The sequence below is a fragment of the Cnephaeus nilssonii genome (genome assembly GCF_951640355.1).
Source record: "Cnephaeus nilssonii genome assembly, chromosome: 21".
Lineage (NCBI taxonomy): Eukaryota > Metazoa > Chordata > Mammalia > Chiroptera > Vespertilionidae > Cnephaeus > Cnephaeus nilssonii.
The window spans coordinates 40,041,438-40,069,129 of NC_137092.1; the positions used below are offsets into that span (position 1 = coordinate 40,041,438).

The 27,692-nt window shown below is 53.9% G+C and overlaps 1 long non-coding RNA gene across 1 annotated transcript; it reads left to right on the plus strand.

Moving 5' to 3' along the window:
* Window positions 1–3,692: 3,692 nt before the first annotated feature.
* Window positions 3,693–14,578, plus strand: LOC307093598. Its single transcript, XR_013812992.1, has 3 exons — window positions 3,693–4,462; window positions 10,877–10,956; window positions 11,063–14,578. It is a non-coding gene; the product is annotated as an uncharacterized lncRNA (long non-coding RNA).
* The last annotated feature ends 13,114 nt before the right edge of the window (window positions 14,579–27,692 follow it).

A 27,692-nucleotide genomic window follows, 5' to 3' on the forward strand; every position in this document is an offset into this window, starting at 1 on the left:
AGTCCAAATCCAGTGTCCCTCCCCCACGCACGGGGACTCCCGAAGGACACAGCGAGGGCAGTGGACGAGGCAGCGGAAGCCCCTGTCTGCAGGGAACAGCTTTTCTGGAGGCCCAGCTCTCTGCCGAGGACGGGGTACAGACAACCGGCCTGGGGGGCCGCTCCATGACTTCACCCTCTGCAAAGGGCTCTAGTCAGGCCTCTTGAGGTCTAGCCTTGACTTGTCCGCTGCATTGAATCTCCCTGGTCTCCGTTTCTCTGCTCATTAAACAGGGTTCATAATAATACATCAGGATTGTCGTGAGAATACGGTGAATAATGGACAGAAAGATGAATGTGCAACATGGAAGCGAGCAGAGCCTCACCGTGGTTATCTGCGCTGTCGTAAGCAGCAGGGCCAGCTGTGGCTCAGCTGCACCTGACACGTCCAGGGCCCGGGTCAATGCCGAGGGAGCTGGCAGGTATTCCTGCACCTGCGTTTCCAATCTGAAAACCCTAGGACATGTCATCTTTCTAATGTTGAAAATCGATACGGAGTGAGAAGCTGAAGTCCCCTGCCTCCCCTCCTGGCCCCAGAGCTAAGCTGCTGAGGGATTCTCCTTTCCTTCCCGTCGATGCCCTCCCTGAGCAGTAACACCGCGCCAGGCCAACGGTGGCCACGCCCGAGAGTCGAGTCGCAGGCGCTGTGAGACCAGGAACCTGAGGAGCCTCCAGCAGCCCCCGAGGGCCGGTGGTGCCTGCTTCGAGGCTGCGGGGTTAGACTAGAGGATGCGAGCCAGCCCCTGGGCCGCCACGGGAGTCTCGGCCACAAGTCCCGCAGAAATCACTGAACTGGTGGCTCACTCCAGTGAGGGAGAGAACAACGACTCTACCCCACCTCCATGAGGCACAGAGACCGGGAGGGAGAGCGAGCCGGGGTGTGGGGCCCGGAGGAAAGGCAGCCGGAGAATGTTTTATGTGGCGGTTACAGTGAAGCGCAATGTGGAATGCGATTAAAAACCAGAGAAGCAGAACTTACTCAAGGTCAAACCCCTGAAAGTGACTCACACCCATATTCTGTGGCTCCGCGGCCAAGGTCCTTTCCCAGGCTCCGCGCTGCAGGGCGGTTTGCCCTTTCAAAGAGCCGTGTGCTCTGTAATGTTTAACCAGAGTCAAGGCACTTCCTGGCCTCAAAGACACCCGGTACCGGTGACCGAGATGTGGCTGCGTGAGTGGGTTCAGAGTTCAGAGCGCGCCGTGACGGTGAGAACAACCTTGACTTCTCGGGGTGTGTCAGGTGCGAACAGGGAGGTGAGTGAAGGGTGCTTTTGTCCTATTTTCCCTCCACCCACTGAGGCTGCGCCGAGGCCCGTGGGGACCCCAGGGCCGCCCAACGCACTGGGCTTCCCCACCAGCGCGGACCAGCAGTGGCTCGTGATGCGTGGAATCTGCGTGTGCTACCGAGACACGATTGACCCTGTGATTAATAACCAATAACTGTCTGAGGGGATTTAGCTCAGCTAATGTTTCATCCACATTAGCACGGGATTTACAAGAACGACCGTGCCTTCATTCAGAGCAATGTCCTTCCAAAGGTGCAGTTGAGGTTCTTTGTGGCCGAGGGAGGTGGATTCCCGCATGACATGACCGAGGGAGGGGCGGGCCATCCCGGTGAGCACGTGGCGCTGGGTCTCCAGCCGCAGAAGTAAGTCCACTGCGCGGGCTCGCCTGGTGCTTCCCGTGGCCGGTGAGGGGCCAGGCCGCCGGGAGGGGAAGGCGGGTGCTGACTCTGCTTTTCTGAGACCAGGAGGCCACGTGGTGTGCGCAGCCCAGAGGGTCTGTCCCCCGGCCTGGTCTGCCCGTCCCTGCTGCCGCAGGAAGGAGCCTGCTGGGATGAGGGCCTTGGCAGGGCCACCTCCGCTTCCTGTCCCCCGGCAGCCACCGGGCGGGGGCAGGTGGCGGCGGGGAGCGGGGCTGCCAGAGGAGGGGGAGCTTAAAGAAGTCGGTGAGGAGCCAGAAATGAGCAGAAAGGAAGCCAGCCCTGAAGATGTCCGACTGTTTTAACCAACGAGCACTGTTATTTGGGCAGCAGAGCGCAAAGGCCCGACCAAGGAGAGCCCCAGAGACCACGCAGAGGAGGGCAGTGTTCGCGAAGGGGGTTCGGTGGGTCCGTGCCTGTCGCCGTTACACCCCGTTTCCAGGTGACACCCCTCCCCGTGCCTGTGTTCACTGCTCTGCGAGCACGCAGCACCGTGCCCGACACAAAACAGCATCAACAGACGTGGTGAGCGACCTTCCCGGCCCTGCGTGACGGGTCCGAGCGCCGTGTCCTGCTCTCCATGGTCACGTCTCAGACTGGCACAGGCCTCACGGACAGACAGGTGGACTGGTGTGCGGGAAAAGGCCGGAGAAGACTCAAACATGGACAATAACTCTGAGGAAGATGTGATTTTGTGTATTTCTCTCTGTTCTGCTTTTAACTTCCTGCTTTTCCTAACTTTTTATAGTTAAAAAAATATGTTCACTTTTTAAATGAAAAAAAAAACACACAAAAAAAAACCAAAACCCTAACAAACTTTAACAATGTAAAACCTTTTTGCTGGAATCCACCTATTTTTCTGAAACAATAACAACTATCTACTGACTTCTTACTATGCTCAGGGGGTAGAACTGTGGGCAGGTTTAGAGGCACATGTGTCCACATGTGTATGTATGCATGTGTGTATGTGTGTATACATAGTTATATATGCACACACATACAGTATATGTGGGCATATGCCAACAGAGATGATGACTCATTCTTCAAAAACTCACTGTAACCAAATAAGAAAGGCAAATCCTTCCAGAACAATCCGTTACATAATCCTCTGTGGACACTTGCAGAATGATTTCCCAGCTGATTAATCCGACAGCCTCGTCTCCTGCTGGGTTCACCCCTCCCACCCCTCCCCTTCCTCCCTGTCACCTGTCCCCGCACCCCCCCTGTCCCCCATACTGAACCCCCGCACCCTCCCTGTCCCCCATACTGAACCCCCGCACCCTCCCTGTGCCCCATACTGAACCCCCGCACCCTCCCTGTCCCCCATACTGAACCCCCGCATCCTCCCTGTCCCCCATACTGAACCCCCGCACCCTCCCTGTCCCCCATACTGAGCCCCCGCACCCTCCCTGTCCCCCATACTGAACCCCCGCACCCTCCCTGTCCCCCATACTGAACCCCCGCACCCTCCCTGTCCCCCATACTGAGCCCCCGCACCCTCCCTGTCCCCCATACTGAGCCCCCGCACCCTCCCTGTCCCCCATACTGAACCCCCGCACCCTCCCTGTCCCCCATACTGAAACCCTGCACCCTCCCTGTGCCGCATACTGAACCCCCGCACCCTCCCTGTCCCCCATACTGAACCCCCGCACCCTCCCTGTCCCCCATACTGAACCCCCGCACCCTCCCTGTGCCGCATACTGAACCCCCGCACCCTCCCTGTCCCCCATACTGAACCCCCGCACCCTCTCTGTCCCCCATACTGAACCCCCGCACCCTCCCTGTGCCGCATACTGAACCCCCGCACCCTCCCTGTCCCCCATACTGAACCCCTGCACCCTCCCTGTCCCCCATACTGAACCCCCGCACCCTCCCTGTCCCCCATACTGAACCCCCGCACCCTCCCTGTCCCCCATACTGAACCCCCGCACCCTCCCTGTCCCCCATACTGAACCCCCGCACCCTCCCTGTCCCCCATACTGAACCCCCGCACCCTCCCTGTCCCCCATACTGAACCACTTGACACTCCCGAACAAGGCGGGGTCTTACTGGTCTTCCTGCCATTGCACATGTCCTCCCAGCCAACAACCCTCATTCAAGACGCAGTGTCCCCTCGAACAGCAGCCCTCGGATGCCCTCCTGCCCCCACCTTTATGGGCAGCTGGGCCATCCTAGCCCCACGAGGGCCCAGCGCAGGCCTGCAGCCGGACCTGCCGATCCTGGCACAGTTGCCACGCCACCAGACGCTGGCTCCCGGGGGCATGCAGCAGGCCTGAGCGCCAGCACCCAGGCAGCCCCTGGCACCTGGAAGGAACCATCGGACTGCAGTGTGCCAGTCCCAGGGGCAGGTGAGGGACAGGAGAGGACCCCAGTGGAGGGGAGGGCACGTGGACGGTGTGTGAGCCCAGCCCGGACGTCGAGGACAACGGCGTTCCTGCAGCGGCTTGGCCGGGGTCCGGCCACTCGCCCCGGCCTCCCAGGCCCTCACTTTGCTGTTTTTACCTAGAATGTCATCTGACACAACGCTGCTGATATCTTGTCTGCCTCAGAGTCTGTGGTTTGGTGGTAAAAACACAGAAACTCATTTCTGTGCTGCCATGGCAACCACTGCCTATGAGAAAAACAAAGCCAAACAGAACAGCTTTTGTCCTTGCGCCCATAAAAGAAGAACGGCTTTGAGATGCTGAGAGGAACGCTCACGCCCCACACTCCAAGCAGCGCGATGGTGAGTAACTCGGGAACCTCGCAAACACGTGCCCAGCACCTGCCTGTGCCGACTCCACGTGCAGACGCTGGCGTGGCTCTCGCGTGGGGACAGGGGACAGCATGCCTCTCCCTTCTCCGTCATCCCTGGGGCACCAGACTCTGCCCCCCCCCCACCAGAGGGGAGGGCATTTATTCCACCTGCACAGGGGGGCGGGGGGCGGGGGGACTCTTGCCCCTCCCAGTGTCTGACTAGGCCTCACCAGGGGTGGGGGAGCCCCAAGTGAGCAGAGAAAGGGGCTTTCACGTGTGGAAGACGGGGTGGAGGGGCAGTAAGATGAGAGCTGGAAAAGGAGCGATGGAGACAAGAAATATGGGAAGGAAATGAACTTGAAGAAGATGGAAGAGAAGAGGATCGAGGACACTGGGAGGCGCAGGGCGGGCTGGAAGAGGGGACTGTGTGATGGGGAGAGCGGGGAGCAGCGCTTCACGGCATCCGCTGTGGGACGCTCCCGGGGACACGGCCTCCTGCTGAGCCCCGTAACCAGCACCAGGGCCTCGGCCAGCTCTCTGCGCTGCGGGCCTGCCTCGGCCCCGGGCAGGCGTCTGGTCTCCGACTCTCACCTTCACGGCTGCCGCTCTGTCTTCCTGGGGCTCTGGTCCCTCCGGGACAGGCTGTGGTTTAGAATTGGGATTTCTCAGCCACTCCCCACACAGTCTTTTTATCATCCCATTCAGGGAAATGAGGGAAAATCACTCATTCGTTTGCCTATTCGTGTATTCGTTTGCGGGTGCAGCCTGTCAAACTTAACATCTGAGAAACCCTTCCCCCGCACACGAGGCCTGCCATGGCCCTGGCTCCACCTCCGCTCTGCTCCCTCCACCAGCCTCTGCTCATTCCCCGGGGTGCTGGCTGTTTCTGAGCTCACCAAGCATCCCCGCCTGCACTTGGCCTTAACCTCGTGGTCCTTTCATCCCAGGATGCCTTTGGGGTGGATGTTAACGTGACTCCGTCCTTCAGTGGGTTCAGGCGCAGAGGTGACCTCCGGAAAGCCGGCCCTCGCACACCTGCTGAAATGGCTTCCCTTCATGTCCAGGCTTTGACTTTATTCTTCCATATCGCCCACTGCTACCTTCACCCACCCATCCATCCACCCATCCACCCATCCATCCATCTACCCATCCACCCATCCATCCATCCACCCATCCATCTATCCACCCATCCACCCATCCACCCATCCATCCACCCATCCATTCACCCATCCACCCATCCATCCACCCACCCATCCATCCACCCACCCATCCATCCACCCACCCATCCATCTACCCATCCACTCATTCATATTTGCCTTTTCACTAGAATATAAAAGGCACGTGTTGGGAGACATTTCTGCATGAGATGCTCATGTTTCTACAAGTCCAGACTACTGTTTCCAGTGTGTTCATTTGTAGAACAAGGATCAGGACAGCTTACTGCTCGTTACAAAAGATGCGGGCTCCCTGAGCTCCAGGCTTCCCTTCTGACATGCAGCCCCTGCGTGTGGTCCTGTCACCTGGCCCCCAGGTCCCCAGAAGGGTGACACCAGAGCAAGAAAATGTCGACACTCCCGCAGCCATACCAACGTGGCAGGCACCTTCAGCTTGCAAGTAGGACGAAGTGCCTTCCGTAGGCGAACTCTCTCCAACAGTTGACACTGAGCTATTTGCTTATACCTTGACTAGAGGCCCGGTGCATGAAATTCACGCACTGGAAGGGGGGGGGGTTGTCCCTTAGCCCAACCTACACCCTCTTGCAATCCTGGACCCCTTCAGGATTAGCAGGGGGATGTAGCAGTGCACCAAGCAGCAGGCAGCCAGGGAGGAGCCAGAACCGGGGCCGGACACCATGCCACTTGCACTCATCCTGGCCCACTGTGCCTGCTGCCACCACTCAGTAGCACTGCTGCGGAGTCAGGTGAGGCTCCCGCCACCACAGCTGCGCTCGCCAGCCATGAGCCTGGCTTCTGGCTGAACAGCACTCCCCCTGTGGGAGTGCACTGACCACCAGGGGGAAGCTCCTGCCTTGAGTGTCTGCCCCTGGTGGTCAGTGCACATCATAGCGACTGGTCGACCACTCGTTCCGGTCGTGCTGTGGTAACGGTTGCTTAGGCTTTTATATATATAGATGACGAGTCCTCCCCGACCCTCCCACACACACTACTCAGACCCCGTTTCTCTGTTAGGCACTTATCAGTGTCTAGGGCACGATGGACGGGAACCTGCCAGTCCGAGCCAGGACTCACTCCTATGTCACAGCTTAGGGACATTCCCACCTGGTGGGGCCCATCTCAAACCTCCCAGCTGCCCAGTTCCGCCCAGAAAGTCAGTTGAGGTAATCCCCTGCCTTTTGCCCAAGCCTCGAGGCGTTTTATTCTGTGTGCGAGGGTTATTTATAGACATTTCCCTGTGCGCAGACAAGGCTGAGAATTTACAAGGTTGTTTTTGGTGTCTCTCTGATCCTCAGCTGTCTTGAGAATGTCTGATTCACGGGGCCAGTGTGCCCAAGGCTGGAGGATCAGTTTGGGATCCCAGATTGCGACTTTGCCTGAATTAACCTAAGCGTGTTTTTAAAGAGATAAAATGACTTATTTGCATTAGTAATAAAGGCAAATGCACCAATACCATTCCTAAAGGCTTTACGTAACTGAACTTTGATCGTTCAAATTGTATCTCCCCCATTCAATTACATTATGATTTTAGAGGTAACTCTTTCTTCTCATTGATTAGTGGTGTACCGTTGGGAGTGATTACTGCCTATATTTTCATCCTCCACATGTTTATTGAGCACCTCTTATGTCCAAAGGATAGTGTTGGGCTTGCAATAAAGTAGGCAAACAAGTGCCTATATCCTGATGAAGAGAGAGCATGATGCCTGCCCTGAGCATAAACAATGTCAAGTATCTGTGTCAACACAATGCGGAGGCGTCAGACGCGGGAGGACCAGGGATGTGCTCAGTGCTGGCAGATCGAGCGCAGAGTGTGGCTCAGAGTCCGCCCTCGGGAAGAGCCTGTTTCATTGAAGACAGGAAAGAGAGCCTGTCTTGTTGGGAAGCGTCATTTCCTGTGGATCTTGAGGAACAGACTAACGCACCATCTCCGGGAAGGAGTCCAGCATTTTAGCAAATGCACGTGAAGGCGAGCGACGGACTTCGCTGCCCTTGGTCCCTCTGAGAGCCGCTTTCCATGGCTTTATCCCCTCCTTCTCTGCTTTATTACCAAACGGTGATTACACGTGATTGTGACACGTAGTAGTAATTACTGACGAACACGCTACTCATTGCTGCCTTCTCTGTTGCAAAGAAATAATTTTCAGGGTAACTAATGTTCTGTTTGCTTTTAACATTTTCAAAGCAAGTTAACACCCGAGGCCACTCCGGACAGAGCTGTGAAGCAAGGACAGTGACACTGGGTGTTTTTCCCAGGCAGCTCTTACTAGTATAACCTGGGAGACAACACTTGCATTAGTAGATGCTGTTCTTGGATCTCGACCCTTGAAGCACCGCTTCCTGCTAACCCATAGCTAATTTGCTTGATAAACAAATGACCAAAAAATTATATTGTAATGAGTTGCTTTTCTCTGATGTTCATATTGAAAGATGGCAGCCGGGGCCAACCCGAAACTCATGGCCATGCAGAGTCACGTGGTGACGGACCAGCTGGCAGCTGAAGCCCGTTCTACTGCACCTGCTATGTTCGCACCGTCTCCTTTGGATTCACAGACTGATAAAGCCGAAAGGGACGTTGGAAGTCGCCGAGCCTGACACTCTCATTGTAAAATAAGGAAGCGGAGGCCCAGGGAGGTAAAAGCAAACGTTAAGCAAGCAACTAAGCAAAACAAACCCAACTTATCCAAGGTCCTGAATACGCCAGAGGCAAGCTCCCCGCACCAAGCTGCCGGGACTCAGTGCAGGTCTCTGCCTGCAGAAGCCAGAGTTCTTAGCGATTTTAAAACCATCGCTTATCTCTTGTTCTAAAAATAGCTTAATCTCTAATTAAGAACTGAAAGGCGAACTGATGGTTAATGGGTTTCATTACATGAAAAACAGCCCTGGATATTAATTGTGAACCAATTATTCAGTATGATCTTCTCTCCGGTTACATCAAAGAGAAAGCAGTCTCCATTCTGCAAAACAGAAACACCAGTGGCAGCGTGACCCGGCTCGGGTCACACAAAGTGTGAGCGTCTCAGCTCGGATCGGGACTCAGATGCCTGGCCTGGCCTTGAAGGCTTCATCCTGCGCCCCAGAACTTCTCTAGGGGGCACTTATTTCAAACAAAATCCCCCACATGTACGTTTCAAACTAGTACATTAACCCACGCTCAGGCGCTCACGAATGTCCCCCGGTGACTGTCAGCTGAGATGCAAAGAAGCAGGTGCCTATGAGAAGCAGTTTCCGCCTGCTGGGAAGCCTCCGGGGCTTAGATGGACCATATGATTTGTAAGTTTCTACAGGAGTTTCTGAGCTTGATCTGTGCACCTGCGAATAACAACAGTGATGCAAACCACAGCGAAGGCCCCAGGTGCTCACCGACGTCCTGCCTGGCGTTCTCTCTCCTCCTAGGCCGCACAGGAATGACGTGGAGCTTTTGGTACCTGGATTCTGACAATGGCACAGCAGCAACAGAGCTCCAGAGCTGGCAGCCTGGGGCGGGCAAGCCCAGGAGGTAACGCCTGCTTCCAACCAAAGAACGGCTTGTGCCTCTGGAGCAGCAGATTCCATCTGAAACAGGCCTCCTCCTCCACCCTCCATACCATGTCCCATGCACCGTCCCCCTGCAGGTTTTCTTCCCAGAGTTCAGCAAAACCGGCTGCGCCTTGGGCCCCCGGCCAGCACAGGCGCACTGTTGGCCATGGCATGGTGGCCTGGGGTCCTAGGCCTGGAGAGGCCTCACCCATCATCACCTCCAACTTCCCACTCGAAGTAGCGTGAACTCGGGAAAAGGGGCCCCGGCCTGCTTGGATGCTTCCAGTGATGGGGAGCTCAGCCCCTGGGTCAGTCAAGCGAGGATTCCACCCATCGACAGGCAGGGCATTCGAGATCACCTTGGGGGAGCAGATCGTACAATCATAGCCTCAGCCGCCTCCTCCTCAGTTCTTCCTTCTCTCCTCCTCATTCTCTTCACAGTCTTCCTCTAAGTTGCAGTGTTTTCTAAGCATCCATTGCATTCCATGGATTGGCTCACACTTAAACGAAGGACCATAGAAAAAGTGTTCGGCCACCTTGGCAGCGGGCCATACTTATGGGCCATACTCAGGGGGGAAAGCACCAGTTAAAGATTTGGGGGAGGGGACCTTAAAAGGTGCAAGCAAAATCAGTTTGCAAAAAAATCTAATTGAATTATCTGTCCAGTATTCCTTAGATCCCTGGGGAATTTCACTTTTTCTGGAGGGATTACATCGGGCTGGAAAAGCTAGCTTTTGGACCGTGACCAGACTCCTTCCCTGCCTGTTATGTGTCTTATCAGAGACGTAGGGCTTAAACAAGGTGGGGGGACCTCTCTTTCTCACACTGGCAGCCGGGATTTACACTATTTTGCAATCACTGACTTGTCTGATGATACAATTCCCCTCTAGACATTGACTGGACCGCCCCAAACTGTCCGGTCGCTTGCATCTACGGGTGATACAGCCAAAGAGCAGGGCCTTGTTGTCCGTGCTCACTGAACCTCCTCCTCCGGGGTCCACCCCACAGGGCGCCACTCACCTCCACAGCAGCTCTGTGCAACTTGGCAAAACACCCCCGCTTGGAGGTGATGCAGCCCGAAGCTCCCCAGCGTGGTGCTTTGTGGGACGCAAAAGGCACTCCTTCCTCTGAGCAGGTGTTGCGCTGCGCCAGGCTGGGCCGGGAGTGGCGTGGCTTTGCTGAATCCACACAGAATCGAACACTGGCTGCTGGAACACAAGCCAACAATCGCCAGCGGTTCCATCCCAGCAGAGGTTCGCCTCCACCCACATTGCAGCTCCTTGTCAACCTCCAACAGGGAGGATGGAGAAGGCCAGCCGGCCTCTTAGCCTCTTCAGCGAGAGACACATGCCTCACTTCCGCTCACCTCCCGTGGCATGAACCCGTCGCTTGGAGACCCCGAGGTCACAGGGGCAGGAGTTGGAAAGTGTGACTAATACCCGAGTGGCCACTTTTCTGATACAAGGAGATGTCTGTGCCCGATGACTTCATAAGATGCATTTAGAGCAAGCCAAGTGGTCTTCAGTTGAACTGCGGTCATCTTAGGGACGATGAAAATGTTGCTACAAGTTCTTCACATCCACTCTGCACCCACTTTCCCTGTCTTAGTCCGGCCAAGTCATGACGTGAGATTCTGTAAAACATTTTGGAGTTCCGCTGGGCGAGCCATTCCACCACTCCACCTAATCATTTATTCATTGTCCTGGCTCTAGGGCACGAAGATGACTAACGCATAGTCCTTTCCTGCAAAGACAGCGTAGAATAACGGATACACGCCTCACTTATGCCAAAGGTAAAGTAATAGGTTCGACACTGGGATTGGCAGAGGGAGGCGGGGCTCCTGGGGTCCCGGAGAGGGTCAGGAAAGCTTTCGCTGACATATGTTTTGTCCAAATTAGGTCTGAAAGGATGAATGGGCTAGACAGGCAGGTTCCAGGTGAGTGCTGCTGAGGCACAAGGCACGCCCTGGGCACGGAGGCCACACGTCACCACGTGCCCATCATGAAAGCCACACGTCCAGCCGCGGAGCTCCAGCGGCAGCCAGGAGGGGAGCCACGAAGGGCATTCAGGGGATCGGTCGCTCCACAACCTCCGCTGGCAGCTCGCAGCCTGGGTGCTGGAGGCGGCCACTGTCCAGCAGCCAGCAGTCGGAGCCCCTGTTATGGCATCTCCCATCCAGGGAGCTGGTCCCTCCCCTTCGGCTGCCCACGGCCTTCCCAAACCCCGCCCTCTCAAAGCTGCTTCACGGGGCTGCCTGCTCGCGCCCAGTTCAGCCATTCCATGGACAATGAACCCGTCTCCCCCGCCCCCTGCTATTCGGGCATAGATGCCATTGTCCCGATTCCCTTACAGAATTAGCAGGACCATTAGTCACGTCTCACACCCTCATGACCCTCATGTTTTTTATGTATTCTATCTTTAACAGTTGACTGATTAGCAAGCATAATAACCTATTTTGTTCTAAGGAATCTGACTGATAACGATTGATAATGTGAACTCCTCCCACATTATATGTTTGCATAGTTGCTGTATCTTCAGTCTTCAACTCAAAACAACCCTTAAGGTGGGCATGCCAAGCGCGTGGCAGGTGAGCGGGTACAGTGTCCATGGCTGGGCTTCCATCGCATCCCTGCATCTGCCCGACTCTGCTTGTGTGGGAGTCAGAGTGTCAGAATCCCGTCCATCAGGGCCTCTGAGCAGCTCCCCGGGGGTGAGGCAGCCATTGCTGCAGAGAGGGAACTGGCCGGAAGGGCGCTGCCGTCAACCCAGGTCCTGGCTCCGTGAAATTGACCACATGCGTGGATCGGCATTTCTGCCTCTGGGATTCTCAAGACATAAGACCACGTGCATTCCTAGGTTCGGACTCTGATGTGGACTCTCACGGCTCGGCATGACCGTGGGTGACATCAGGAGAGGTGTGCTAGCTGGAGGTGGACCGGAAGTTCGGGTAGGCAGGTAGCATGTGCCTTAGTCCATTCTGGCTGCTGTAACGAAGTCACACAGACTGGGGAGCTTACACACACAGGAATGAAGCTCACAGTTCTGGAGACTGGGTGTCCAAGATCAGGGGCCAGCGTGGTTAAATGAGGGTCCCCTTCTAGCTGCCAACTCCAGAACCACGAGACATGAACTTCCTGCTGTTTAAGGGCCTTGTTTGTGGCAACTTGTGGCGGCAGCCCCAGCAAAGGAACAGCAGTGAGTGCAAGGGAACCAGCCCCAGCAAAGGAACAAGCAGTGAGTGCAAGGGAACTGACTCGGGGAGAGCAGCCCAGGAGGGAGCTGGTGAGCTCTGCTTAGGACACAGGAGGCGGGGACTGGGTCCCCAGGGAGCGCCCTGCAGAGCTGTGCCCTGTGGACTCCCCCCCTGGGTCACTGAAGAAAAAGGCTTCTTGTCTGAGCTGCCAGCATCTGGCTCTGCCCCGGCCTGAGGGCACTTTTGTCTGTTGCCATGCCAACAGAGGAGGTCAGAAGATTCAGGTGCTCTCTCCCTTCTGCCCAAAGGCCACTGTGTAGGCTCCTAACCTCACTTGTTATGCGTAGGCTTGTTTTCTTAGAATTCCCATTCTGAAGCAAAGAAACCATCACTTCCTCCTTCTCCCTGATCTCAAGGTGACAGTGGATGTCTATTGGCAGGAACACCTCCATGCATCCTGATTGTGTTAGGGCAAGTTCACTGACTAACGTGCTTTGTTTCTTTGTTATGCCCAGAAAGATGACACCTCAGGCTCTAAGCCAATAAATGCACTTCTTTCCTTCCTGATATCACACACACACACACACACACACACACACACACACACACACAGGCACGCATGCAAACAGACATGCACGCACATGCACACACATACACACAGAGACACACACGCATGCACGCACACACATGCTCACAGACACACACATGCACACAGACACACATGCACACACACAGATAGACACACACACACACGCACACGCACTCCTCTCTGGTTCTCTCCTGATCTCACCCTCACCCTCACCTGCCACACCAGCGCAGGTGTCCCCGGGGAGCTCAGCTGTCACACTTCAGACTGCTTATCTCATCACTATGACGACAGGGCCACCCTTAACCGTGTCCAGCTGCAGGAACAAAGGTAACAGACAAAACACACTCTCCGTCCATGAAGCACAGAAACAGGCGAGGATACAGGGCCTCATGGGGGGTCACGCCTGAGACTCTGCAATGGGCCCCTTAGCTGCCAGGTGCCCAGCTGCTCGGTGATGAAGTGACATTGATGATCTCGGGAGATTCGCGTACACAGTGACCATGAACACAGGTCCTGTTTATAAAGTTCTGAAGAAGGAAGCATTTAAAACATACCACGTGACACCCACTTCTGGCTATTTATCCAAAGAAATCCAAAATACTAATTTGAAAAGACATATGTGCCCCTATGTTCATTGCAGCATTATTTACAATAGCCAGGATATGGAAGCTGCCTGAGTGCCCACTGATAGACCACTGGATAGAGAAGTGCACATACACCGTGGAATATTACTCAGCCATAAAGAAGAATGGAATCTTGCCGTTTGTGACAGCACGGATGGACCTAGAGGAGAGTACACTAAACAAAGTGTCCGTCAGAGAAAGACAAATACCATACGATTTCACTTATGTGTGGAATCTAAAAATAAAGTAGATAAACAAAACAGAAATAAACTCAGAGACAGAGACTATTTTGATGATTGCCAGATGGGGGAAAAGGGGGAAGAGATTAGGGAGGACAACGTGCCAGTTATGAACAGTCAGAGGATGTGAAGTACAGCACAGGGGACATAGTCATACTGTGAAAGCCATGTATGGTGTCAGGTGGGGGATAGACTTATCGAGGTGATGACTTTGTAAGTTATATAAATGTCGAGTCACTATGTTGTATACCTGAAACTAATATAATATCGAAGGTCAACTATAACTGAAAAATAAAAGGGATTTTTTAGAAATATTTACTGGCTGAGAGAAGAACAGTGGGAGGAACTCAGGCGGGCGAGGTTCTGTAAGAGCGTCCCCATCCTAGCAGGGGCAGCCAGACCAGACACCGCACACATAATCCGTGTCAGCAAGTCCATCCACAGCACCTGTCCCACCGCGTGAGGAAAGCAGCAGGCAGGTGAGGGATGCCCCGGGCGGTGCAGGGGAGGGGTTAATAAGGAGGCTAAACCCGGGCTTGTGGAGCAGGCGCGGTAAGGGGTGGGCCACACAGGTATCGTAGGAGAGAAGGTCCCAGCACAGAGCAGAGCCAGTACCAAGCGCACGCGTGCCTGCATCTGTGAGAGCTAACGGTGCAGGTAAATAGAAGTGAGCCTGAGTAACATAGATCAGACCGTCAAACCTCAGAGGGAAGGTAGGGGACGGTGGGGGTACGGGGGCGAGATCAACCTAAGGACTTATATGCATGCATATAAGCCTAATCAATGGACACAGACAACAGGGGGGTGGGGGCATGAATGGGGGGGGGTTGGGGGTAATGGGAAAATAAGGACACATATGTAACACCTTAATCAATAAAGAATTTTTTTAAAAAAGAAGTGAGTCCTCTGAAACATTCCTCTGTTCGAGTAACTGTCAAACACAGAGGAGGCTCTGCTGCCCCGAGTATCACTCCCCCCAACAGCAGCACCTGTCAGTGAGAATCGCCTGTTTGTGTGCTTTGGGTGGTTTTCATGGTGTTTTGTCCTTTGCTCTGTTGACTTTTCCACCCTGAGGACTAACCCAAATACTGTACACGCACACATTCGCATTTCATTCTGATTGCAAATTCACAGCCAGCGCATGAAGATGAACACGGCCCTTCAAACTAGCGGGGAAGTATTGCATCTTGAATTCCCCAATCGTTCTTCACTCGCCCTACAAACTCCTGTCACTTAAAACAGTTAGCCCTCAATACATTGTACCTCCCTCTACATTTTTACAAAGTAAATATCTGAACAGATCACCCTAGGGCAGATCACAGAATACCTATAGAGAGATGAGGTAGGTTTGCAAAGATGATGAATAACCATGAAAGAAGGAACCAAAACCCTGCACTCTGGAATCCAAGGGACTTTTTAAGGGCAAAGAAAGACCCTCTTCCAGAAATGCATCCACGAACCTGAGCAGCAACCCCAGTATCTGCAGACTTTTCTGACTAAGTTTCCCTTTAATGAAGATGTTTTATGTTTCCCCCCGATAAAAGTATGTATTTATTTGCGATACAGTCACTGGTACTAATATATTATGTTTCATAAAATACACATGAAACAGAAGTAAAATGCACATTAATGTGAAAAGCACCTGAATCATTCCACCGTGCAGCCTATCGGATCATCTGCAGGCACCCCACGCGAGAGCCCGCTGGCCAGAGCGCGGAGAGCTGCAGCGGTCCGGCTCCAGGCAGCCTCTCGGGGCTCGGCTGTGTTTCGGCTCCAGATCGCTGTCCCGCCAAGTGCAAAACCACTGGACGCTGCTCCTGTCTCGGGCCTGAAAGCGGCCACCCCAAGCGGCCAGCCTGAGATGGAGACAGGGAGGCGTCATGTCAGTTTAAGGGACTGGAGGGGATAAATGCCACAGGCCCAGCAGCTCCCGCCAAGTTCCCAACTCGCCAAGCCTTTTGTGGGGCCCTGGAGTGACGGGAATGTGTGGCCATCCTGCCAACACAGCACAAAAACGGCCCCTCTCGAGGCAACGCTTTGATGCTTGCACAAGCCATTCCCTCTGCCAGGCAGGCCCTTCCCTGGCCTCCTGCCGGCCCGGCCATCCTAGGACTGCTGTGCGCGTGCCCGGGCCACGGTACGTGGTTTCCCACCGCGGGCTCCTCACGTAGAATTCGCTCTCTGGTCTCATGGAGAGTGCACATGTGTTTCTATCCATACATGTTTCTATTCACATAATCACATACCTTCCTACTGTTTAGGAAAACCGCTTTAAAGGCTGGGCTGGAACTCAGAGGACAGATGAAAGCCTAGAAAACTGGTGAAGGGATCATTGAATCCCCCTTTATAAGATGAACACAGGCACCATGTCATTGCCAAGGCATTCCATCCCCACCCAGGACAGTGCTGTGGTTAGTCTTTTCTTCTGTACACTTTAATGACTGTGGGGGGCGGGGGGAGGAGGAGATGAGAGATCTGATCAGCTGGGCTGAAATCAGCAATAGCAGGACCACAGAGCATGAGCTGAACTGCTGTGGGTGGGTTGCTGTGGGTGAGCAGAGCCCCTCAGAGGGGAAGCCCAATCCTCTCTTCAGGCTCTTGGACGACAAAGGGGAATCATTCGTCGGCTCAAGTGCGTCCCTGCACTCTCACAGGCTTCAGCCAAGCGCATCAAGACTCACCACCTGTGATGAAAGGGGTGGTAATAAAATATAGATACACTGTTACTTTATTTTATTTTTAATATATTTTTATTGATTTCAGAGAGGAAGGGAGAGGGAGGGAGAGCTAGAAACATCAATGATGAGAGGGAATCATGGATTGACTGCCTCCTGCATGCCCCCTACTGGGGATTGAGCCCACAACCTGGGCATGTGCCCTGACCAGGAATTGAACCATGATCTCCGGGTTCATAGGTTGACGCTCAACCACTGAGCCATGACAGCTGGGCCACTGTTACTTTAAAGTCACAATCACTTGTTTTCTATTCCAATAGAACATTTTAAGAAATCACCATTATTCACAAATCATATATTAAAATTTTAGTTTAAAATATATTTTAAAAAATGTTTCACCTTTAGGCAGTTTCCGCCTATTTCCAAATTAGAGCTTCAATCAGAGCATTTTTCAGGGACAAGAAGGAATTCCAAAAAATGTATTAAGTTAAAAGAAATTAGACTCGCCTCCCTTTGTTGGCGCAGAAGAACATTCTGGGCGGTTGAGTACCCTGGCACACACAGAAGTGTGCTGTGTACTATTTAGTACGCTCACCATCTGTGTGTTTAAGTCTACAGTGTCCGTGTTGCGGATCTGCGAGGTTTAATTGTCATACATAGTCACGCTCCTGGCCCTGCTCAGGGACACGGAGAGATAAGATGTAGAAGGGTACTCACACGTCTGTCTCCAATTCCCTGGAAGACTAAGAAGATGTGGCAAAGAATAGAAGTTGCTTCACAGACTCTTGAGCTTCCACAGGACTTGAGCATCAGCTATGCCCGTCTACCTACTGTATGGGTGAGGACCTGGGCTTCCTCCCGTGGCTCACAGCTCGTCGTGGCCAAGTCGGGGCTGGAGAGAAGGTCTGGCTGTTTGCAGGTCTCCTTGGTGTTTAACCAGGAGTGAACCAGGACTCCCTTTAAGCAAATAAGGAAGGAGAACATGGTCAAGTGTCGTGAAGGCTAAAAGAGGGAAGATTTCCTTGGTACAGTTGGCTCACTGCCAGTGGCTATTTATGTGCCTACAGAAAACCACCGAGCAGTTCTTACGCTGACTGTGGTTGACCCGCACGCCTCAGCCCTCTCCACTCCCCTGGCTCAGGCTCCAGACTGCACAGGCGACACCTCCCCGGGACCTCTCTCTCCCTGGCATCTCCCGCTCCCTGCTCCCTGGATTAGGTACCATCTACAATTCCAGACTTCTCTCTGCACACGTAATCACTGCTTGTAGACAGATCATTGCAACTCACTGTGTGCTGTGTCCGTCTCACCACGTGGACTGTGACTTCCCGGAGGGAAGGGCCAGCTTGCAGCACGCAGAGGGTCCGATGCATCGTGAGAGCCCGGCATAAGCTCAACACGTGCTCTCGGGCTGGTTCCATGATTACTCACCACATGAGTTCATGCGTGTGGAGTGCACAGCACAGTGCTTGGCACACGGGCATGAAGAATGCCAAGCAGCGAGTGACTGAATGGGCCTGAAGATCCACCCCATCCTGCGTTCCCACTGGTGAACACAGCGCTTCCGTGGGAGTTTGAGGGCGGGTGGGTGATCACTGGAATTTGCCAGAGGGACTGGGGGGGGATCTGATTTGGCAGCGCCTCTGAAGAGCCTTGCAGAGGGGGCGCGTTTATGTTGGCCTTGCAGGAAGTGCTGGAGTGACCTGTAGAAAAACCAGTCTCGCACGTGGTGCCCTGGGTCTTGAGCAAACAACCCAGGGCAACTGCTCCAAGGCGCTCTCCTTCCCTCCCTGGAGTTCATGTCCTCCTTAGTTTAAGACTTCGAGTCATGCCGGCTCCGTCCACTAGGGGTCAAACTTTCATGTACTGAGTCTCTCACCTCCACCCTGTTGCTGGCATAGGGAGGGACAGTCCTTCCTTCTTGGCTGGTGTGAAACTGCGGCCTCCTTGTGGCTTGCACAGTGAACCAGTGCCTACCCTCCTGTGGGGACCAGGGAGGAATGGAGCTGTTAAAGGGAGCGCTTTTCCTGTCCTGTGTCCTGCTGCCTTGGTCACCAGGCACGGGCCCTGGCATTGGCAGCCCGGAGCCCAGGGCCTTGGTGGATGGCTGATCTTGGCTGCCACCTGAGCGCAGCAGGCAGACGTGGCCGTGGTGGTTCTGACCGGATTTCTTTTCTGTTTTGCTTTTGTTTATGCCATTGCATTCATGAAGCTTCTCGTCCCCTTAAGCATCACTGAATTATTTATGAAAATTCTAGTTAATATTTTTGGTCTTTTATAGTTGACAACGTTGAAAAAAAAAAGATGCCAATTCTCTTCCGATTGATGTATGGATTCCATAGGATCCTATTACTCCCAGGGGAATTTCTACAGAATTGTCAAGCTGGTTCTAAGACACGGCTGAGAGTTCAGAGCACCTAGAATAGCCAACACAACTTTGAGAAAGATGGCTTATGCTACTTGATGTCAACACTTATTATAAAGCTACAGCGTCAAGACAAACAGACCAGTGAAACAGAGACCAGAAATATACCCACATGTAGATGGTCAATTGATTTGTGACAAAATTGCAAAGGGTAGTCTTTTCTATGAATTGTGCTGGAACAATAGGTTACCGAGTGTTTTTTAAAAAATAAACATAGATCCACATCTCAGAGCATATACAAAAATTAACTCAAAGTACATTTATAGACCTAAACGTAAAATTGATTTGTAAATCTTCTATAAGGAAATAAGACAAAATATTTGTGAACTTGAGTTAGGCAAAGATTGCTTAGCTAAGACACCAAATGCACAACTCGTAAGAGAAAAACAATTACTTGGACTTCATGAAAGTGAAACACTTTCACTCTGTGAAAGACACTGTTAAGATAATAGCCCTGGCAGGTGTGGCTCCGTTGATTGTTATCCATGCACCGAACGGTCGCCAGTTCAATTCCTGGTCAGGGCACATGCCCAGGTTGCAGGTTCGATCCCTGTTCAGGGTAGGTGCGGGAGGCAACCACTCGGTGTTTCCCTCTCACCTCTCTCTTTTTCTCTCTTTCTTTCCCCCTTCCTCTTTCTATTTATTAAAATCAATAAAAACATACTTTTTTTTAAATAAGCAAATAAACAGATAAGCTACAATCTGAGAGAACATATTTGCAAAGAAAATATCTGATAATGGTCTTGCATTCAGAACATATAAAGAAGTCTCAAAACCCAGTAATCCTATCTAATAAAAGGGTAATATGCAAATTAACTGTCACTCCATCACAAAGATGGCAGCGCCCATAGTCACAAGATGGCGGCACCCAGTCCTCTCAGCCCCGCTGGAGTCCCCCAGTCCCGGGGAGGCGGCTGCTGAGAGTGGGCAGCGTGAGCGGCCTGGCAGAATGCTTGCTTAATCGCCATGGTGACGAGGCAAGTGTTCTGCGCCCGGCTGCGGATGAGCCTCTGGGCCGTGGGCGTGGAGCAACCAGGCTCTGCAGAGAGCTACTGGCGCACAGATTCGTGCGCAGGGCTACTAGTCTATATAATAAAAGCCAGCGACCATGACAGCGGAATGACCAGAATGACCAGAACGACCGGTCACTATGATGCACACTGACCACCAGGGGGCAGACACTCAATGCAGGAGCTGACCCCTGGTGGTCAGTGTGCTCCCACAGGGGGATTGCTGCTCAGCCAGAAGCCGGGCTCACGGCTGGCAGTGGTAAGAGCCTCTCCTGCCTCAGCAGCAGCGCTAAGGAGCGGCGAGCCAAGTGGTTAGGAGCGAGCAGGCAGGTGGTAAGGAGCGAGCGGGCAGGTGGTTAAAAGTGAGGGGTTCTGGATTGCAAGAGGGATGTCCAACTGCTGGTTTAGATTGGGCCTAAACTGGAAGTCGGACATCCCCAGAGGGGTCCCGGATTGGGAGAGGGCACAGGCTGGGTTGAGGGACCCTTCCCCCAATGCACAAATTTCGTGCATCGGGCCTCTAGTAAAGAAAATAAATGGCACTGGGGAAAGAATTGAACAAAATTTCACCACAAAAGACATGTAGATGGCAAATAAGCCCGGAAGTGGAAGAGCGGGAACATGGCTGATGGAAATATAAAAGGCTGCCGCCACTCGGGGGGAATGGCGATTTCACAAAAAGTTAAACACGTGCCTACTAACCACATACAAGCTTTATTCCCAAAGGCTCGCACGTGGATGTCCCGAGCAGCTGCACTTGTAATCGCCTCGATCTGGGAACAGGCCAAGCCTCTCCCGACAGGTGAATAGACTGTGGTGCATCCAACATGGCATCACTGTTCAGTGACAGAAAGGGGTGAGCTGTGGAGAGGTGCAAAGGATGAGTCTCAGCATAAGCATGCTAAGGTAATGAAGCCACACCAGAAATAGCGCATGGGCATGATTCTATTTACAGAAAAGTCTGGAAAATGCAAACCCCTTCAGAGTGACAACGCAGGCCCGAGTGTGTCCTAGGAGGGTGGTGTGGGGCCTGGAGGGCGAAACGACAGAGGGGTACGAAGGGACTCAGGCCACTGACCCGTGGTGATGTCCCCCAACACCACCCTCGTGCTGGAGGGGATGGTCTCAGGGATGTGGTACAAGTCAAAATTTATCAACGGCACATTTAAATATGTACAATTTATCATAAACCAAGTATACCTCACCACAGCTATAAAAACAGAACTTCAAGAAGGCGAAGTGGTGGCAAACAGAGAAAAAGACAACAATAGCAACAAAACTAACTAGAGACAGACATGAGAGGGCCACAGGGGTGCCTGGGCCCTGTGTCCCCTCATTCCCTCCCCGGTGTCCCCTCCTCCCCTCCCCCATGTCCCCTCCTCCCTCCTGTGTCCTCTCCTCCCTCCTGTGTCCCCTCCTCCCTCCTGTGTCCCCTCCTCCCTCCCCTGTGTCCCCTCCTCCCCTCCCCCATGTCCCTTCCTCCCCTCCCCTGTGTCCCCTCCTCCCTCCTGTGTCCCCTCCTCCCTCCTGTGTCCCCTCCTCCCCTCCTGTGCCCCCTCCTCCCTCCTGTGCCCCCTCCTCCCTTCCTTGTGACAGAAGAAGTGTCTCTCTTCCCCCCACTTGGGCTCTGGGCCCCACCCCTGGGAGCTTCATCAGAACTGGGCTCCTTAGCTTCCTCCCTCCTGTGGCCAGTCTTTACTGTCCTTGGCTCTTTCCACCAAACACAAATGTGTTCTTGCTATCTTTCATTTTAAATATACCCTCTAAGGGGGTGCGTGGAGGTGGAAGAGGGCATAGAGAGGATAAATGGTGATGAAAAAAATTAAATTAAAAAAGAAATTAAAAAATAATAAATATATCCCTCAAGATACTTCCCTATACACACGCAATCACACCAACTCACATGCTTCTTTACAATCTCCCCAACTTGGTGAGTTCGGACACGACTCTGGGCCACACCGCTCATTAACCGGCTGACCGGATGGCGGGGATGTGAGGCCACCGCTCACTCAGCACCTGGACGCACACATCGAAGCCCCGACCCCCACGCGGCGCAGCCTCTCCTGGGCTTGCACAGGATCTCCCTCTCCTGAGTGCCCGCCTGCAGGCGCTGGGATGCCTGCCTCACCGCTTCCAGGCGGGTGTGAGACGGGGTGAGCGTGGTGCTGGGCGCCAGCACTGCCAGGAAGGCATTAGGCTCAGTCGGTGCCCAGCCGCCGGCCTTGGCTCCAGCCGCTCCTTCCTCCAGTCCCTCTCCTCCCGTTCTTTTCCAAGGGACCAGTGTGCTCCCGGGTGGGATGAGTCAGCACAGCCAGCTCCTCCGCGGAGAGCTCGCCTCATCCTCCTTAAACCCCTCTTGCTCTTCAGGCCCCAGAGCACTGCCAGGCAGCACGCCGACCCACCCCGCCCTGGGAGCACCCGCCCTGGGAGCACCCGCCCTGGGAGCACCCACTGGCACGGAGCATGGCAGCCCTGCTTACTCAGAGCTCTGCAATATTTTCTTATTCTCAAGGCCCCACTCAGTGTCTAACATCTCCCCCAAACATTGATTTCTTTAGAGCAATTTAATCTCCACACACTTAAAAAAAAAATCATCTCCCTGCAGTCCATCGATCAGTAAATCCTATATAATAAAAGCCTAATATGCTAAGTGTCCGGTCATCTGGTCAGCCATTCAAACAATCAAAGCATAATATGCTAAAAATATGCTAAGGCTGCTCAACCACTCGCTATGATGTGCACTGACCACCAGGGGGCAGATAATCAACCGGTCAACCAGTTGCTATGATGTGCACTGATCACCAGGAGGCAGTCGACCAGTCAACCAGTTGCTATGATGTGCACTGACCACCAGGGGGCAGATACTCCGACCAGTAGGTTAGCTTGCTGCTGGGGTCCAGCCGATTGGGACTGAGCAAGATGGGCCGGACACGCTCTGGAGCCCTCCTATGGTCCCTCCCCAGCTGGCCAACTTCCCATGTCCCTCCCCAGCCCTGATCATGCACTGGTGGGGTCACTCAGCCTGGCCTGCGCCCTCTCGCAATCCGGGCTGAGGGATCTCCCCCCCCCCCCCCCCCTGAGTGCACGAATTTCATGCACCAGGCCTCTAGTTAAATTATAAATACAAAGCAAACTCTACTTCTATAACACTTCTATGTACCTTACCGTAGGGCTACGACAGGGTGTCCCAAAAATGTATACACACTGTGAATGATTATACAGGCGGTGTTTGTTAACATAATTTCATTTTCAAAAGGTAAGAGAGCCTACAGACACTGTGCATGCATTTTGGGGGGACAGCCTGTATTAGGTGTTCTCTGGAACCAACCTCATACGTTTTGTGCTCCTGTTCCCTCCGGGGCCACATCCGTTTTCTTTTGAGTTATGTAAAGTTCTCAATGCCGGGCTGGGTTTACGGTTATTCCATCAACTCTGATCGGATCGCTGGAAGGTGGTCAATACCCACGTCCTTCCTATCCCCCTCCTCCTCAGATTGCATCTTCTCTGTCTGGAATTCCTTTCCTCTCGCCCCTATCCAGGGGGAGAGGCTCAGCTTCGACCTCACCTCCTCCAGACTGTCTCTTACTGCTTCCGCGTAAGCCATCCACCCCCTCCCGTCCTTCTCGGGACAGGACTGGGATTTAAGAGACCCGAGTGTCGATGACCAGCTGTGGGAACCAGGGCAAGGAGTTTAATCTCTCCGCGCTTGGTTATCTACGACTCTAAACCAAGAATACCAATGCCCAGCCCCTGGAGCCGGAGCCTGGATACACATGAAAGGCCTGATTACCTCTGGATGCGCTTCCCCTGGTCTGCCTTGTGCTCTAGCCCCTGGTCAGAGGGCCCTTCTCCTGACCTGGCTGGAGAAATCCCGGGAGAGCAACGGCTGTTCTCCTGGTCTTGTAACTCGCCCTGGGCTGGGCACACGTTGGAATGAGTGAGATGGAGTGTGTGTGGGAGCCAGGCCCTTCCTTCCACAGAGAGCCAGTGTCCACCCCACGCTAATGCCACAGAGAGCTCCCCGCCAGAACAGCCCAAGCACACGGGCCTTTTCCTCTGTGCACCCCAAGACGCTTTTCCAAGGAGAAGGAGGGGGGCGTCTCCCCTGATGAGTGACACGTGTTCAAAGCCGAGGAGCAAGGAACTAACATCATTCATCAAATGAGATTACAGACAGTCAGGAGACAGCAAGTCCCGATTAAACCAAACAACAGCCCACACCAGACGCACACTCTGTTTCAGGCTCTGGCCTCGCAGTCCGTTATCCCACGGGGTTCAGCGCCAGGAGGGAGCAGAGGGGCGGAGCTGGGGGCCAGGGTGGACGACAGGCCTGCTCTGGAGAGGAGGTTAAAGGGAGTGTTGGATGTTTATCTTCTAACCATGGAGGGAAGGTGCTCTCAATTGACCAAATGACTTCCTGGACCCACCATATGCTTTTGAAGGTCAAATGAAACAAGGTGGGAAAGAGTGGCACGTGGAGATGCTAGCATTCCACGGATATTGCTTCCTTCCTTGTTTCCCATTCTTTCCCATTTTCTCACCCCCCCACCCCGCCTCCCACCCAGCCTCCAACCATGAACGTAGAAAGAAGAGGATCAAACAGCACAGGATACATTCAGTTTTCATGTGGCTGATTTTTCAGTTTTGGACACATTTACTCTCTGAAGTGACTAAACGTTAGCATGTTCCTTTTGCTCCATATTTGAGTCTTTATAACCTGGTCTGCCTGGTTCTGGAGCTCATGGACTGGATGCTCTACTTGTGTCTCCTGGGTCTCCCCGGGGTCATAGGGAAGCTGCCAGGCGATTAGTGAAGGAATTGGCATGAGAATGGTTGGATGACGTGACCCAGCCAGAGGTCAGGAGACCCCACTCTGTCACTTCGCTCTTGCAATCCTGTTAGACTTCTGTGTCTAGAAGGTCCTTGGACAGGGTCTGGGCTGTCACTCTGGGGTAAGTTCAGCCAGAGCACAGGGGCTTTGCTCAAGCGTCATCAGAGCTGAACCTGAGGCAGCGCAGGCTTGATGGAGGAGCTTCCTTCGAACCGGCCCTGGGAGATGGCCAGGAGCTTGTTCCCAGGAGAAAGGGAAGGGCCACATTCCGGGCAGGGGAAGCTACAGGTGTTAAACCTTGGAGGGAAGAGAACACGGCACGTTTATCAAAAGACAATTATTCTGCCCTGGCTGGTGTGGCTCAGTGGGTAGAGCGTCGGCCTGCGGACTGAAGGGTCCCAGGTTCGATTCTGGTCAAGGACACCTACCTTGGTTGCAGGCTCCTCCCCAGCCTGGGCCCTGGTCGGGACTCATGCAGGAGGCAACCAATCGAAGCGTTTCTCTCACATCGATGTTTCTCTCTGTCTTTTTCTCTCTCTTCCACTCTCCCTAAAAATTGATGGGAAAATATCCTTGGTTGAGGATTAACCAAAAATTAAAAAAACACACACAACTATTCCCACGCTGGCAGGAGCCGCGCTGGAAGAGCAGAGCTCACACACGGGAGGCTCTTCTATGCGAAGACACTTGCACTTGGTTCTGCCGACGACGGAAAACTGCTGAGGGGCTAACCTGGGAAGAGGCAGGACCAGACTCAGTTTTAGTAAGAAAACCCTCACGGGGGTAAATGAGGATTCGGGGTGATTATTTTCTGTTGGCGGGCACTTTCCCTGAGCTCCTCCAACAATACCACTTATTTTATTAACTAGAGGCCCGGTGCACGAAATTCGTGCACGGGGGTGGGGTGTCCCTCAGCCCAGCCTGCACTCTCTCCAATCTGGGACCCCTCAAGGGATGTCCGACTGCCCGTTTAGGCCCGATCCTACTAGGATTGGGCCTAAACGGGCAGTCGGACATCCCTCTCACAATCCAGGATTGCTGGCTCCAAACTGCTTGCCTGCCTGCCTTCCTGATTGCCCCTAACTGCTTCTGCCTGCCAGCCTGATCAATGCCTAACTGTTCCCCTGCCAGCCCAGTCACCCCCAAATGCTCTCCCCTCCATATTACCTCTTTAGTAGATAGGGTTTTTTTCTTTAACATATTGGACAGTGTACCTGCCGTGGTCTTCACAAACCAGTAAAAATGTAAACCCAAACTAAAAGTGTCATAAAATAAACTTAAACAGGAATTTCATGAAAGGTGATATGATGTGGTTGTTTCTTCCTTAGAAAGGTGATATGATGTGGTTGTTTCTTCCTTTTTTCTTTCTTTTTCTTGATGTTTCAACTTTTGTCCTTTCTTTCTTTTTTCCTTTTATTCCTTTTCTGTCCTCTCTTTCTCTTAACTTTTCCGTTGGTAGAATTGTCAGTACTTGAATCTGTCTTGCTTCCAGAAGACAAAGAAGAGGGAAACACACAGTCATCTGAAGAAAAAGATGATCTATGATGGGATCGGTGGTGTTTCTGGTTTTGCTCTTTTCCTGGTTTGATTGTCATTTCTGCCGGCCCCGGCATCTTCAGGACTTGTGCATGGGCACTTCTTATTCATGTCTACAAAACCTCCCTGCCTTGGTGAAAACTGTAGGGGAAAAGGCCTTCCTGGGTGGGCTCAAGCCCTGCCCAAGGTGCTGAGGAACCAGGGTGGGGAGCACTCTGCACCACCTCTGCAGAGCCAACCTCCGGACCTCGGGGTACTCTCCAGTAATGTAACTGCAATGTCCAGGTTTGCCTTCAGAAATTAGTTGTAAGTTACTTCCCATGTGAAACCCTACCTCAGACATTTCCATGTGGTTCCTAAAGATTTTAAACAAAACCCATTTACCTCCCTAACCTGGTCATAAGTTTCTACCCAATGGGAGAGGTTTGCTGGGCAGCATCGCCCAGATATCACCGCCCATCTCGAATCACTCGGCTGGCGGCAAGGGAAGTTCCAAGGCTATAGTGTGTGGGGGGGATCACTCCATGGGGGTGCACCCTGACACCCCAGGCTGCCTCTTGGAGGGAATAGCTCTGGGGGGCACGGCTGCCTCCCAGGCCTACACCCCCCAGCTGCAGATGGGAGCTGATTTCAGAGGGGGCGGGGTGGGGGGGTGGGGAGGGAGGTGTATAGGCAGCTCCTGGGTCTCCCAGGCCCACAGCCCAGGCTGGGACAGGCAGCAGATGGCTCCTGCCCTGCACGGGCACCTCGCAGGCCCAATGCCCAGGCCGATGTGGGCAGCTGATCGCACCAGCCTTGCGCAGTCGCCTCCCAGACCCACAGCCCGGGCCTCCATGGGCAGCTGATCTTGCCTGCCGGTACTGGCGCCTCCCAGACCCACAGCCGGGGCCTCGGCAGGCAGCTGATTGTGCACGCCTTGCTCGGGCGCCTCCCAGACCCACGGCCCAGGTCGCAGAGGGCACCTGATGGAGGCGGCCATGTGCAAGCGCCTCCCAGACCCACAGCCCAGGCATCCGCGGGCAGCTGATCTCACTGGCCCAGTATTGGCGCCTCCCAGACCCACGGCCTGGGTTAGGGCGGGCAGCTGATTGCCCCGGCTGTGCTCGGGCGCCTCCCAGACCCACGCCCGGGTCAGGGCAGGCTGCTGATGGAGGCGGCTGGTCGCGGGCGCCTCCCAGACCCACGCCCGGGTCAGGCAGGCAGCTGATCAGCTGATGGAGGCTGCTGATCGCGGGCGCCTCCCAGACCCACGGCCCGGGTCCCGGAGGGCAGCTGATGGAGGCGGCCGGTTGCGGGCACCTCCCAGACCCACGGCCCGGGTACCAGAGGGCAGTTGATCGAGGCAGCCGGGCACGGGCGCCTCCCAGACCCACGCCCGGGTCGGGGCAGGCTGCTGATGGAGGCGGC